Source organism: Notamacropus eugenii, chromosome 3 (genome assembly GCF_028372415.1).
Source record: "Notamacropus eugenii isolate mMacEug1 chromosome 3, mMacEug1.pri_v2, whole genome shotgun sequence".
Classification (NCBI taxonomy): Eukaryota; Metazoa; Chordata; class Mammalia; order Diprotodontia; family Macropodidae; genus Notamacropus; species Notamacropus eugenii.
In genome coordinates, this window is record NC_092874.1 from 264462989 (window position 1) to 264477874 (window position 14886).

The 14886-nt window shown below is 34.4% G+C and overlaps 1 long non-coding RNA gene across 1 annotated transcript in view; it reads left to right on the forward strand.

Moving 5' to 3' along the window:
• The first annotated feature begins 1914 nt into the window (after positions 1-1914).
• LOC140534442 (uncharacterized) overlaps positions 1915-14886 on the forward strand; it is a 104028-nt gene continuing 91056 nt past the window's right edge. The window contains exons 1-2 of the long non-coding RNA XR_011977306.1: positions 1915-2249; positions 2404-2512. This is a non-coding gene — a long non-coding RNA (uncharacterized lncRNA). The remainder of the gene's footprint in view (positions 2250-2403; positions 2513-14886) is intronic.

The following is a 14886-nucleotide window of genomic DNA, read 5'->3' on the forward strand; positions in this document are numbered from 1 at the left end:
AAGACAAAGCAATGGAAATTTCTATATTGGGAGCTCGGAATAACCTAGAAAACCTGAAGACAGGTGATTATGGAGAGAATGATAGACAGAAAGACCGTTAAAACTCCAGAAACACCAGAGCTGCACCTTAGGGAAACTTCATTAGGACTTTATTTAGAGAAAAAAAATGATAACCATTGAACTTAAACTTGTTAGCTCTGGTTTTATTGCTTATGCTTTCTATGCTTGAGCTTGTTTCCCCTTGACCTTAACGTATATTTGTAGGAGAATTTATCCCAGATTCTTTTGGAGGGATACTTTTTAAAAAAATATAATTATTTCTGTTTGGTGATTTGAAAATCAATGAAGAGTATACTGGATGGAGACACTTGTGGGTACTATAAAACATTACTAATCTCTCAGGTTTATCCCTAGAACTCTACAGGATAAGTAATTTGCCGAGCTCTGACGACCCAATAGACCAGACACAAAGGAGTCAGGAGAGAAGGCTGAGAGATGCACAGAGAAATACCATGTATAATAGAGATGCATGAACACATCACTGCTACCAAAAGTTTTAGAAATATCATCCTCAAGAAGCTCAAATCTGTTAATCCATGCAGATTTTGTAAAGAAATGGTCCAAGTTATCCAGCAGAAATATATCAGATTATAAAAATGATAGTGTTTTCTACAAAGAAAGACAGGCAATTAGCCGGAATAATAAACCATAATATTTCTTTTTTCTGAAACTATCAGGTAAAAATTCCCATACTACAAATAAAAAACCTGAAAATACTCTTGATAAATCTTGTATTCTCACCTGAGGAAAAAAAAAGAAACTAAAAGAGGCACCACAGATAGAACTGCTGCTCACAATCACCTAGGGAAAATATTGATTTATAAAATTCAAGATTTTTATATTTTACTCAATCTTGCCATAGAGAATATGCATGGCTTCCAAGTTATGTGGAGGGAAAAGTTCTCAAAATGTAGAAACATTATGTAAGAAATTGTTAAAAACCACACACATATGAGAACACAATAAAGTATGTAATATTCTGCTTGTCCAGTCTGCTATTAGAACTGTTTTGATGACAATTTTAATGAGCATTTAGAAGGTGAAGTAATATCCCAACACTTATATTCAATCATTATAATGAATTATTTTATGCATCCATGAAACAGGTCATTAAATAGCAATCCCAAAATAATTATAATAGAATGACAATCTGTCCTAGGTTGTTTCCCTCCAAACTTCATCAAGTAGAAGGAGAAAACTATGACGCTAAAAATAATTGTAAAAATTAACTATAACTTGCGTTGTCATCTCGTTTTTCAATATTCAAGGACCTCCTAATAACATAATTCCATTTGTACCTCACAACATGATTGTGAGGTACAAAAGACAGTTATTGTCTTCATTTCTCATAAGGGGAATCTGAGACTCAGAGAGATTAAGTAGCACAGCTTGCTTGTTTTCTGTTTCTATGTATAGTGTTATTTCTCTGCCCCTTTATTGTGGATATTCTTTACACACACACACACACACACACACACACACATATCCTTCATATAATATATGCAGATTGTATCCTTAACGTGATGTATAATATTATACATATGCATACATACATAATTATTTTCATTTCTTTTAGATGCTGTTTTAGTTAATAGAAAATAAACAACTTAACTTACTTTATTTTCACATTTCTGTTTCCAGTTCAATCCATCACTTTATAACAGCTTTTCTATATGTCTTGGGATAATGTGTGACAGGTATGAGCTGTTGGAAAAAGTCTAAATTATAGATTTTATTTTTGTAGCCTCCTCAATTAGTTATATTTATTCAGTTTTCCAGCATTTTTCCTACCAAATTTACATTTTATCTGTTTAATTATCATCACATAATCATCCTCTTCTTCTTCCTCTTCTTTCTTCTTTTTGCCCTCTCAATTTTGACCATGCTTAAAGTTCAGTGCGATTTATGGGCTTGATGCCACTGATAACCACTAGAGGAGCTTTGACTAGATCTATTTCCAACCTGGGCTGTTTTCCAACCTGGGCTGTTTTCCACCTTCTTAGTTAGGTTGATGACCCCCTGCTCCTGGGAGGTGACAGCTTTGGTGCTATATTTAGTGCAAACACCCAATTGTTTTACTTGTGCTACACAGCTCAGAATTGCTACATACAAGAGATCCACCAGCCTCCATGTCCCTAGTAACTGGCATTGTGGTTTGGCTTGTCCTTTGTTTTCAACGAGGATTACAGGTATGTGCTAACACATCCAGGACACCTATTGTTGCTACTAGGTAATAGGGAAAGAAAACATAAATCCTTTTAAGCAATGATAAAAGAAAGTGGGTATTCTCTATATTGTTTTTTAATATTGAAATTTATTTTCTCTCTATTACCCTACCACCAGTCATAGGGTGAAGGAGATAAATAGTACAGCAAACAAAGTACAGGACCTGGAGGATGGAAGACCCAGGTTCAAATCCACTATCAGACACGTACCAGGAATTTGACCCTGGGTAAGGCACTTATCTTCTTTGAGCCTCAGTTTCTTTGTAAAATGCAGATAATAATTTCAACTATTGTTCAGTGTTATTGTGAGGATCAAATGAAGGTATATTTTTAAAATGCTTTGTAAACCATAAAACATTATATAAATGTTAGCTATTGTTTTTAAAACTAACTGTTCTTATATTTAAAAATTTGCACTGAGGCACTGTGAGGAAGGTATATTTAAATATAAAACTAGGTAATTACCTTCAAGCCTTTTAAAGGAGTGAATGCATTCTTCTGATGGAAGAGGGCAAAGGTAATTGAAAACTGAGTAATGTTCATTTTACACCATACCTGTGGACATAAAAAATCAAAAGTCCTACCAGAACAGGAAAAGAAAAGAATTATGGATGTAGAGGCCTTTAAGATAAGTGGTACTGTGTGACATTGGTTAAGTCCCCTGACCTCTCTATGTTGCTGTAAATTACAGATAACATAACTTTTACCCACCCACCTACCTCCTTAGAGTTTTATGATCAGCATGACAGAATTAAAAAAAAAAAACACTAAAGTTTTCAATTCCAAAGGGAAAAAAACACATTTTAAAAATAAATCTTTTTGACAAGTATTTTATTATAAATTAGCTTCATAAATCACCACTTTTGAAGTTAACAGTTTATTCTCTTTAAGCAAGCCAGTCAGTCAGTCACCTACACTTTGTTAAGCATTGAATGCCAGGCTCCACTCTAAGCAGGGAATGCCATTTCAGGTAACAAAAGGAAGGTCAATGAAGAAAAAATTCCCAAACATTAGTAGACATGAACATTTCAATATATACAAAATAAGAAAAATTTTAAATTTTATTTTACATTAAATACATTAGTTATACCACTCTACTTATATCTGTGCCCCTTTCTAAGCTTCCTTCTACTCTAATTTTGCATTTTAAAACATTTAGTTGGAATTTCTTCTTGTTTTTGTTTTGTTTTTGCTACTCGTCATTCTTCTTTCTCTCTTTGTTCATTTTCTTCTTCTTGTTCTTTCTTTTCTTATCATCCCTTTTCCTCATTTCTCTCAAAACCCACCCAAAATAAGTCATTCCTAGTTACAGTAAGTAAAATCAAGCAAAACTAATGAACACATCACCTATGACTTAGTAATATAATTCATTCTACACATGACAGTTCATTTCAGCAAAGATGCACACTTCATTAGCAGTCTTTTAAAGTCATGATTAGTAACCTCATTGAACAGAGTTCTGAAGTCCTTCAAAGATTTCTGTTGTGTTTTTTTTTTTTTATGTTGTGGTAGAAGAATAAATTATTCTCTTGGTTTTTCTCACTTCATGCTGAATTAGTTTATACAAGTCTTCCCTGGTTGGATGCTAAATTCAAGTCTTGTAAGAAGTATTATACTTATAAGAATTTTAATTCCCTGGAGTAAGTATTCTGAAAATATCATTGCTTTTGATTTATAGTGGAATTTTAGAGAAACTTTCCTTTTGGAGAAAGGGGTTTCATTCTGAATGTAACAACCACACCCTTATTTTGGGATGTATTCCCTAAATCTCTACACATATACACACACAAATATACACACTCACATATACACACACACACAGTTATAAAGATTATGTGTATGTATGTACATAAAGGGAGAGTGTTAATTTCCCAGTTTTCCATACAATTACTATTATGTGATGGAGAAAGGGAGGGAATAAGCATGTATATAAGCATCTACTAGGTGTGAGACATTGTGCTAAGCACTTTATAAATATTACATTTATAAATATTACATCCCATATGTAGTAGATAAAATTATTTTTCCAGTTACAGATAAAAAAAAAAAAACTGAGGTTAAATGACTTGGCCAGTTTCGCACAGATAATAACTGTGTGAGGCTAGATTTGAACTCATTTCTTCCTGTCTCCATGCCTCATTCTTCATCTACCATGTTACCTAGATGGTAAGGTCACTAACCTCCAATTGCCTGATCCTGTTGGTTTATGACTAGGCATTGTGCCACATATTTCATCTTCCTCCCCTGCACATACATTATGGCCAATATGGATGGCTAGCTCTTCCCTGAAGTCAGTTTCTCATTTCCTGCCTCTAAGCTCTTGTACATCCCTTTCCTCCAGCACCTAATTTTAGTAAATCTTACTTTTCTGAACTTCATATTTCCCTCAAGGTTTTGTTTCAGTCCTGCTTCTTCAGAGAATCCTTCCATGATCTACTGCAGATACTAGTATCAGCTCCTTAGATTGTCTTCTATTTACTTTTCATCATAGGATGCAAAAGCTAGATGAGACCTCGGAAACAATCTAGAGCTATTTTCTGCTTTTATAAATAAGGAAACTAAGTCTGGAGAGAGTGGTATGTGAACCTAGATGTTCTGATTCCAGAGTCTATCCATGGTTTCCTCCTATCACGTTACACTTTCCAAGTAACAAAGACATTACTTCAGAGACAGATTCTTCTTTTTTTCTTTTGCCTAGAACTTGGCACAGTTCTAAATCCTTTCACTTAGTTGGATACAGGTATGCACTCAGAGATGGATTTACTTGTTTTCTCATCCTGCTTGACTTTTAACCATATTCTTGGTAAATTTTCAGTAGAGAAATTTACATGGTGTTGGCATTTAATGAGTGTTGTTGAATCAATGAGCATAATTAGGCTTCTCCTGCCAGCCTACAACATAGTTGGGACATGATTGTTGTCATCTCCAAAGTATTGTAGAAAGCTGAGTTGTTGTTAGAATCCCCAAACATCTTTATATTGTTTCAAATGCTGGCCTCAATGATATGGGAGCCTTTCACATGTTCTAAGTATTTAAATCACATCACAGCAAATCCATAGGGGAAGGCATTCACGAATGGAAATACAAATGAGCCATTTAGGGGAGACAGTGCATGTACAACTAATATATTTTTTTAAAAAGATCAATAAAATGCAGCTGGAGGAATAAAAGAAACTCTTGAAATATATCTCTGGAAATTATTTTTCTCTGAGCCTAACTTTAATCCCTATTAAAATTATGTTATTAGTGTAAATTTGTATTGGAAGTAAGTTTTTTTTTTTAAAAGGGAAAGCAATATTAAAGCTGGATAGCTCTTTACTAACTATTGTTGTTTTTCTGTTTCGGCTCTGTCTGATTCTTTGTGAACTCATTTCAGGTTTTCTTGGCAAAAATACTGGAATGGTTTAGTCATTTATTTCTCTAGCTCATTATATAGAGGCTGACTGAGACAAACAGACATAAGTGACTTGCCCAGGATCGCACAGCTAGTAAGTGTCTGAGGTTGTATTTGAGCTCAAGCCTTCCTGACTCCAAGATCTGACACTCTAGTATTTTTTATGGACATCTTTCAAAAGGATGCTAATGAGAAAAACAAATAAAGAAACAAAACATGTTGACCATACCTAAATTCTTCTAGGATATCACTTAATAGCATGAGGATACAAGGGAGTAGGATCTCAGGCTGCAGTTAAGGAAAGCCTCAGGGTTATCTTATTGTAAACTCTCTACTACTTCTAAGGTCAAATCCATACCACATGCAAAAGAAGTTGTCACCTTCATGTCACAGATCCTCTATTTTCCTCTGCTAGTCTCCTTTCTTGAGTATGATAAAGACCCACAGATCAAATTATAATGTGAAATAAACAATTGATTGGACACTACAAATAAGCTATCCAGTACCTTAATTTTAAATACAGGGAACAAGACTGCTAAGAATATTAATATGGTTTTGCCTAGTGATTAAGAGCAACTAACTTATTATTCTTGAAATCAAGATGACATGAGTTCAAATCCCAATTAAAATTCCTAATAGGTTTGGATTCTCAGCAAGTTATATGACCTCCCAAATCTTAGTTTCTTCTTTTGAAAAATGAGGAAATCCTTAAAATTGGTTGTTTATCATTCGGCATATTTAGTACATAAAATTGGAGTTAAGATATGGGTTGCATTTTCACTGTCATTCTTCTGAAATCATGGTTCATGGTTGAGCTGAGCAGAGTTCTGACTATGTTTTACCTATGAATATTTATTACAACGGCAGCTATGTTGTACTGAAATGCTGAGCCTAGAATCAGAAAGACTCATTTTCTTAAGGTTAAATTTGACCTCAGAGACTAGCTGTGTGACCCTGGGCAAGTCACTTAACACTGACTACCTCAGTTCCTCACCTATAATAATGATCTGGAGAAGGAAATGTCAAACCACACTGGTATATTTGCGAAGAGGTTTCGAAGAAAAACTCAAATATGGTTAAAAAGACTCAGATATGTCTGAAAATGAATGAATAACAAAAATTGTTACAATAATTCTGTTTTAATTTTTTCTTTAGATAAATAAGCAAAGGGGGGAGAAAATAAATGATTATTAGTCATTTTAATTTAAAAGAAATGTTAAATGAATGAATAAAGGAATAAAAAAAAAAGAAGAAATATATAGAGCCATTACTCACCTCCAACTGTGGTCCAAGCATTGGCAGTATAACACAAGAGTTAAGTATCTATGCAATATAGACTTTTATGGAACACTTCCTATGTACATTTTCTTACGGTTTACTGTGATCACTTTAATAGTAAGCTTATGAGTTTCAAGGGTCAATTGCTCTGCAGCAGGCCAGGTTACTCTCCCTCTTTGGAGTAATTTGGCGTGATATAGGAGTTTCAAATCTCACTAAACTAAATCAAATGACTTCCTGAAGGAAACACAGACTTTGACCCATACTTTGAGAATATTATGTTAAAATAACAATATATAAGGTTAGCTCAAATTTGGGAACTTTTTGGCGATTTAGTGCGTTCTTTATTTTTTGCAGAAATATTACCACTAGAAAGATGAAAGTTTCAATGACCATATGCATTGTAGAGTGACTTTTTAGTACCTTTCATAACTTAAATGTATATTACATATATTTAAATAAATACGGAAGTGTACATAAATATACATCTCAACACATGCATATATAAAACATTTTTGTTATATCATTTGTGTCTAACAACAACCCTGTGAGTTAGGAAGAACAGGTATTTCAACCTTGATTAAAGAAATGGAAAATAAATTTCAGCTAAGGGAGTCAACTTCCTCAAAATCACAAGATATGAAGCTACAGGAACCTTTAATATTTTTATATTACAGTATATTTTCAAATAAAGAAAGTAAGGCCCAAAGAGAGGTTGTAAATGTTGGAGTTAAAATATACACCTATGTCTTTTGACTACTATTCTTGTGTTTCCTTTGCATCTTCACACTTTCCTTTCCCAGAGCTTTCCTCCATATTGCCATATGGGTCCTCTTTAAAGTTATATTCTTTTTACTGTAGCCTCTGTGGCAGTGGTTGCTATTTGTCTATCAATGACGCTTAACTTTATGAATTTTTGGATACCAGGCAACCTGTCACCAGCTCCTTCTCACATTAGAGGTAAGAAGCTGAAAAGGGTGGTATTCTGCCAAAATACTCTCTCTTTCTCCCTCTCCCTCTTCCTCCTCCTCCCTCCCTCCCTCTTTCCCTCCTTCTCTCTCTGTCTGTCTGTCTGTCTCTCTCCCTCTCTCTCTCTGTCTGTCTGTCTCTCTGTCTCCAAAATTTGAATAACTGGGAAATAACGTATTTGGAAGATCACAAGTTTTTGGTACAATTTTCATCTTAATCTAACAAGTAGGAATATTCACAAGGGGAAAAAGTGGATGTGGCAATCTATGATTTATCCCACTTTAACAACTTTACCTTTATGAAAAACAGCCTTGTAGATCTTCTGGATCATTTTTGAATCATATTTTCAATTTCTCTTCTGTAATATTTTTTCAAGCAGACTTTATTATCTTTTTCATGTTGCTGACTTTTGGTATATGCATGTAAAGTCATCCACAAACATACAGACACAAAATGCATAGTTTAAATTTATATACAGGCAGATATAGATAAAAATATAGACATGAATAAGATAGAGATTTAGATATTGAAGTAACATAGGCTGGTATGAATATATACTAAGATTTAAATGTAAATTTAGAGGCAAAACATGAGAGACAGGTGAAGTTATAGACATAGACATGTACAGACACAGATATATAGACGGAAGTAGAATAAGTCAGATAAGATACATAATATAAATACATAGATGTATAGAGAGAGATGGACATATAGACAGATAGCTACTGACAAAATTAAGTATAGGTATAAACATTTACATATTCCTTCACACATACAATTATATCACATGCTGTCAGTTTAAACTCATCTCCTTCTAACTCCAAAGACAGCCTTAATCCATGTCACACAGTCTCACTTTCTCGATTTATTATTAGAGTCTTTTAGAACGTCTTAGAACATCAGGACACTAGAGTTGGAGGAGACTTCAGAAAAGTCCAGATCCAACCCAGAAGTGGACAAGAAAATATTTTATATACCTGACAAGTCATCCATTGCTTTCTTGAAGACTCATGATTTTCCCAAGCTATCCCCTTCATTTCCAGATTACTCTAAAACCTTAAATCTAAATGTGCCTATTTCAGGCTTTTAATCATTTCTTCAATTCTGCCCCACTCAGTGGAGGAGCTAGGTGGCATACTGAATAGAGTACTGGCATTGCAGTCAGGGAGACCAGAATTCAAAACAAGACCCATGAACTTAACTTCTTTTTACCTCAGTTTCTTCAACTGTAGGGCAGCAATAATAATAACACCCAGCTCAATGAACTTTTGTGAGGATCAAATGAAATGATATTTGTAAAGCACTTAGCAGAATGGCTGGCACATAGTAGGTGCTGAATAAGTGCTTAATCCTTTCTGCATCTCTTCAACTGCCCATGTTAAATCTCTAGGTTTATTGTAATCAAATTATTTTTTTAAATACCCGCAACTTGTGGAAATAAAACTTATGCTAAGTACCATAAGGAAGGAATATTTGCCTTCCTACACAGTTACATGCTTCTGAAATCTAAATACAAGCCAAATGATGTCAACTTGGCAGTGGATGTCAACATTCTTTTCAACAATAATTTTTAGTGCAGATCTTATTCAGTGACACATAAGAAAATGAACAATTCAAAAGAAAGACAGGGAATTATGACTTATTTTGCAAGGGGGATATTTCAATTACAGTACAGTTACCTACACTCAGACAAGTTTCTTAGATGACCCCTAAAACAATGGCTAGGAAAAATCATCAACATGGAAGTCAAGAGATTAATGAGTTCTGACATATAGGACATCAGGTCTCATTTGGTATTCCCACTTGGTTATGAGCATCCTTCAAGATCACAGTGAAATTTACAAAATTGCCTTCAGTAGAGTAAGTGTGGAAATCATGTCATACTCCAAAATCGAAAAAAAGAAAGAAAATATTCTTTTCAGTTTTCCCCTTCTGGTTTAATATGCCAAATGTTTTGCAAAATTTGAATATTTCCCTACAGCTATGTATTTCTATTTTTTTTGAGAAATATTTTCTGAAATACTGGCTGGCTTTCAATTAGCCTCTGTTCCACAACATATGCCCTTTGTATGCACAGGAAATACTTTAAAAAATACATTTTTGGGAATGTCAATAAATATTCATTGGCAGTTAAAAGCATTGAGATTTAGTTAATTATTATTAGATTTAAGAAAGCATTGTGCTAACAAGGAAAGAACTGTGAAATCAAATACTCTTCTATTTATTGCAACTTTTCAAACTAATGCCTATAATAGAAGGGTTTTAATATAAGTTTAATGGTTTTTACATGAACTAAACTCCATAAGATACATAAAAGTCTAAAGATATAATGGAAATGTTTCCTCACTTTTTTTTATTTTTTTTATTTTTTAATGTTTAACAATCACTGCCATACAATTGTGATTTTATCCCCCCCACCTACCCCTCACTCCCCCCCTCCCTCCCCACGACTGCATACAATTCTGTATAGATTCTACATATACTTTCCTATTGAGTATATTTTCACTATAGTCATGCTATGTAGTCAGACTAAGATAAATGAAGGAAATCGTATAACAAATCAGAGCATGATACACAAACACATACACATACACAAACATGATCTGTTACATTATGTGAGTGACTTCCACATTTTTCTCTCTGAGTGTGGAAGGCATTTTGCCTTGAGATCCACCATTGGGATTTTTTTTTTTTTTGTAAGAAGTTCTTGTGTTATTACAAAAATCTAAGTCTACCAAAAAAAACTCTCACACACTGTGGTCGTTGCTGTGCATAAAGTTCTCCTGGTTCTGCTCCTTTCACTCAGCATCAGGTCATATAAGTCCTTCCAGGCCTCTCTGAAGTCTTCTTGTTCATCATTTCTTATGGCACAATAGTACTCCATTACATTCATATACCATAATTTATTCAGCCATTCCCCAATTGATGGACATCCCCTTGACTTCCAGTTTTTGGCAACTACATAGAGTGCTGCTATAAATATTTTTGTACATGTGGGACCCTTTCCCATTTTTATGATCTCTTGGGGATATAGTCCTAGTAGCGATATTGCTGGGTCAAAGGGTATGCACATTTTTGTAGCCCTTTGGGCATAGTTCCAAATTGCTCTCCAGAATGGTTGGATGCGCTCGTAGCTCCACCAACAATGAATTAGTGTTCCAACTCTCCGACATCCTCTCCAGCATTTATCATTTTCTTGTTCTGTCATGTTTGCCAATCTTATAGGTGTGATGTGGTACCTCAGAGTTGTTTTGATTTGCATCTCTCTAACCAATAGTGATTTAGAGCATTTTTTCATATGATTATAGATAGCTTTAATTTCTTCCTCTGAAAATTGCCTGTTCATATCCTTTGACCATTTATCAATTGGGGAATGACTTGTATGATTGTACATTTGGGTCAGTTCTCTATATATTCTAGAAATGAGGCCTTTATCCCCGAGCTTAGCTGTAAAAATTCTTTCCCAATATACTACATCCCTCCGGATTTTGGTTGCATTGGGTTTGGTTGTGCAAAAACTTCTCAGTTTAATGTAATCAAAGTTATCCATTTTGCATTTCATAATGCTTTCTATCTCTCCTTTAGTAAAGAATTCTTCCCTTCTCCATAGATCTGATAAATACACTATTCCTTGCTTCTCCAGTTTATTCATGGTATCAATCTTTATACCTAAATCATGTACCCATTTGGACTTTATTCTTGTGTACGGTGTCAGGTATGGGTCTATGCCTAATTTCCGCCACACTGTTATCCAGTTTTCCCAACAATTTTTGTCAAACAATGAGTTCTTATTCCAGAAGCTGGGGTCATTGGGTTTATCAAACAGAAGGTTGCTATATTCCTTGCCTACTGCATCTTGAGTGCCAAGTCTATTCCACTTGTGTACCTCTCTGTTTCTTAGCCAATACCAAGTGGTTTTGATAATTGCTGCTTTAAAGTACAGTTTGAGGTCTGGTAGCACTAGGCCACCTTCCCAAGCATTTCTTTTCATTAGTCCCTTTGATATTCTGGACCTTTTGTTTTTCCAAATGAATTTTGATATTATTTTGTCCAGCTCTAGAAAGTAATTGTCTGATAGTTTAATTGGTATGGCACTAAATAAGTATATTAATTTGGGTAGAATTGTCATTTTTATTATATTAGCCCGGCCTACCCAAGAGCAACTAATGTTTTTCCACTTACTTAAATCTGAGTTTATTTGTGCAAAAAGTGTCTTGTAATTGTGTTCATATGATCCCTGGGTTTGTTTTGGCAGGTAGACTCCTAAGTATTTTATACTGTCTACCCTAGCTTTAAATGGGATTTCTCTTTCTATCTCTTGCTGTTGGACTTGGTTGCTAATATATAGGAACGCAGAAGATTTGTGTGGGTTTATTTTGTAACCTGCAACTTTGCCAAAGTTGTTTATTAATTCAAGTAATTTTTTACTTGAATCTCTGGGATTCTATAGGTAAATCATCATATCATCTGCAAAGAGTGATAACCTAGTTTCTTCTTTGGCTATTCTTATTCCTTGAATATCTTTATCTTGTCTAATTGCTAGAGCTAATATTTCTAGTACCGTATTAAATAATAGTGGTGATAATGGACAACCTTGTTTCACCCCTGATCTTATTGGGAATGCATCTAGCTTATCCCCACTGCATATAATGCTTGCTGAAGGTTTTAGATAGATACTGCTTATTATTTTATGGAAAGTTTCCTTTATTCATACGTTCTCCAATGTTTTTAGTAGGAATGGATGTTGTATTTTGTCAAAAGCTTTTTCTGCATCTATTGAGATAATCATGTGGTTTTTGTTAGTTTTCTTGTTGATGTGATCGAAAACGCTAATAGTTTTCCTAATATTGAACCAGCCCTGTAGTCCTGGTATGAATCCTACGCGATCATAATGTATTAATCTTGTGATAAGATGCTGTATTTGTTTTGCTAAAATCTTATTTAAAATTTTTGCATCTATATTCATTAGGGAAATTGGTCTATAATTTTCTTTCTCTGTTTTGTCTCTTCCTGGTTTGGGTATCAAAACCATATTTCTATCATAGAAAGAATTTGGGAGGACTCCTTCTTCCCCGATTTTCAAAAATAGTGTATGTAGTATTGGAATTAACTGTTCTTTAAATGTTTGATAGAATACACTTGTGAATCCATCTGGCCCTGGAGATTTTTTCCTAGGGAGTTCATTGATGGCTTGTTCAATTTCTTTTTCTGAGATGGGGTTGTTTAAGTAATCAACTTCCTCTTCTGTTAATCTGGGCAATTTGTATATTTTAAAATATTCATCCATCTCATTTAGATTATCGAATTTGTGGGCATAAAGTTGGGCAAAGTAGTTTCTAATTAATATTTTAATTTCCTCCTCATTGGAGGTGAGTTCACCCCTTTCATTTTTAATATTAGTAATTTGGTTTTCTTCTTTCTTTTTTTTAATCAGATTGACCAAAAGTTTATCAACTTTATTAGTTTTTTCATAAAACCAACTATTGGTTTTATTTATTAATTCAATAGTTTTCTTAATTTCAATTTTATTAATCTCTCCTTTGGTTTTCAGTATTTCTAATTTGGTATTTACTTGGGGATTTTCAATTTGTTCTTTTTCTAGCCTTTTCAACTGCAAGCCCAAGTCATTGATCTCCTCTTTCTCTATTTTATTTATGTAAGCATTCAAAGATATAAAACTTCCCCTAATAACTGCTTTTGCAGTATCCCATAAGTTTTGGTATGTTGTCTCACTATTGTCATTCTCTTGAATGAAATTGTTGATTGTTTCTATGATTTCTTCTTTAACCCAACCCTTCTTTAGAATTAGATTATTTAGTTTCCAATTGATTTTTGGTTTCTCTTTCCATGGCCTTTCATTACATGTAATTTTTAATGCATAATGATCTGAAAAGGATGCATTGATTATCTCTACCTTTCTGCACTGGATTGTGAGATTTTTATGTTTTAGTACATGGTCAATTTTTGTAAGTGTTCCATGTACCGCTGAGAAAAAGGTCTATTCCTTTCTATTCCCATTTAATTTTCTCCAAAGATCTATCATATCTACCTTATCCAGAGTTTTATTTACCTCCTTAACCTCTTTCTTGTTTATTTTGAAGTTGGATTTATCGAGTTCAGAGAGGGGGAGGTTGAGGTCCCCCACTAGTATAGTTTTGCTATCAATTTCTTCCTTCAACTCCCCCAACCTCTCCTCTAAGAATCTGGATGCTATACCACTTGGAGCATACATGTTTAGTAATGATATTGCTTCATTGTCTATGGTGCCTTTTAGCAGGATATAGTTTCCATCCTTATCCCTTTTGATTAGATCTATTTCTGCTTTTGCTTTGTCTGAGATTAGGATTGCTACTCCTGCCTTTCTTACATGAGCTGAAGCACAATATATTCTGCTCCATCCTTTGACGTTTATCCTATGTGTATCCCCCCATTTCAAATGTGTTTCTTGTAAGCAGGATATTGTTCGATTATGGCTTTTAATCCATTCTGCTATCCGTCTCCGTTTTATGGGAGAGTTCATTCCATTCACATTCACAGTTATGATTACAATCTGTGTATTTCCCTCCATCCTCTTTCCCACCATTTTTGCTTTTAGCTCTTCCGTCTCCCTTCCCCTCCTCAATAGTATTCACTTTTCTCCCCCTCCTCCTGCAGCCTTCCCCTCCTTCTTTTAGCCCCCCTCCCTTTTACTCCCCTTTACTCTTATTGCTTCTTTCCTCCCTTTTAGTCACCCTCCCCTTTCTTCTCCCTTCCCCTCTTTCTACCTATAGAGCTAGTTAGGATTATCTACTTAAGATTATTGTTCCCTCCTTTGAACAAATCAGATGAGAGTACCTCTCAAACAATGCTCATCTCCCTCCCCTCCTTCCCTCTACTATAGTTTTGTACTTCTTTCTGTGATATAATTTGCCATTTTCTGCTTCCCCCTTTCCACACTTCCTATTACATTCCCTTCTCATA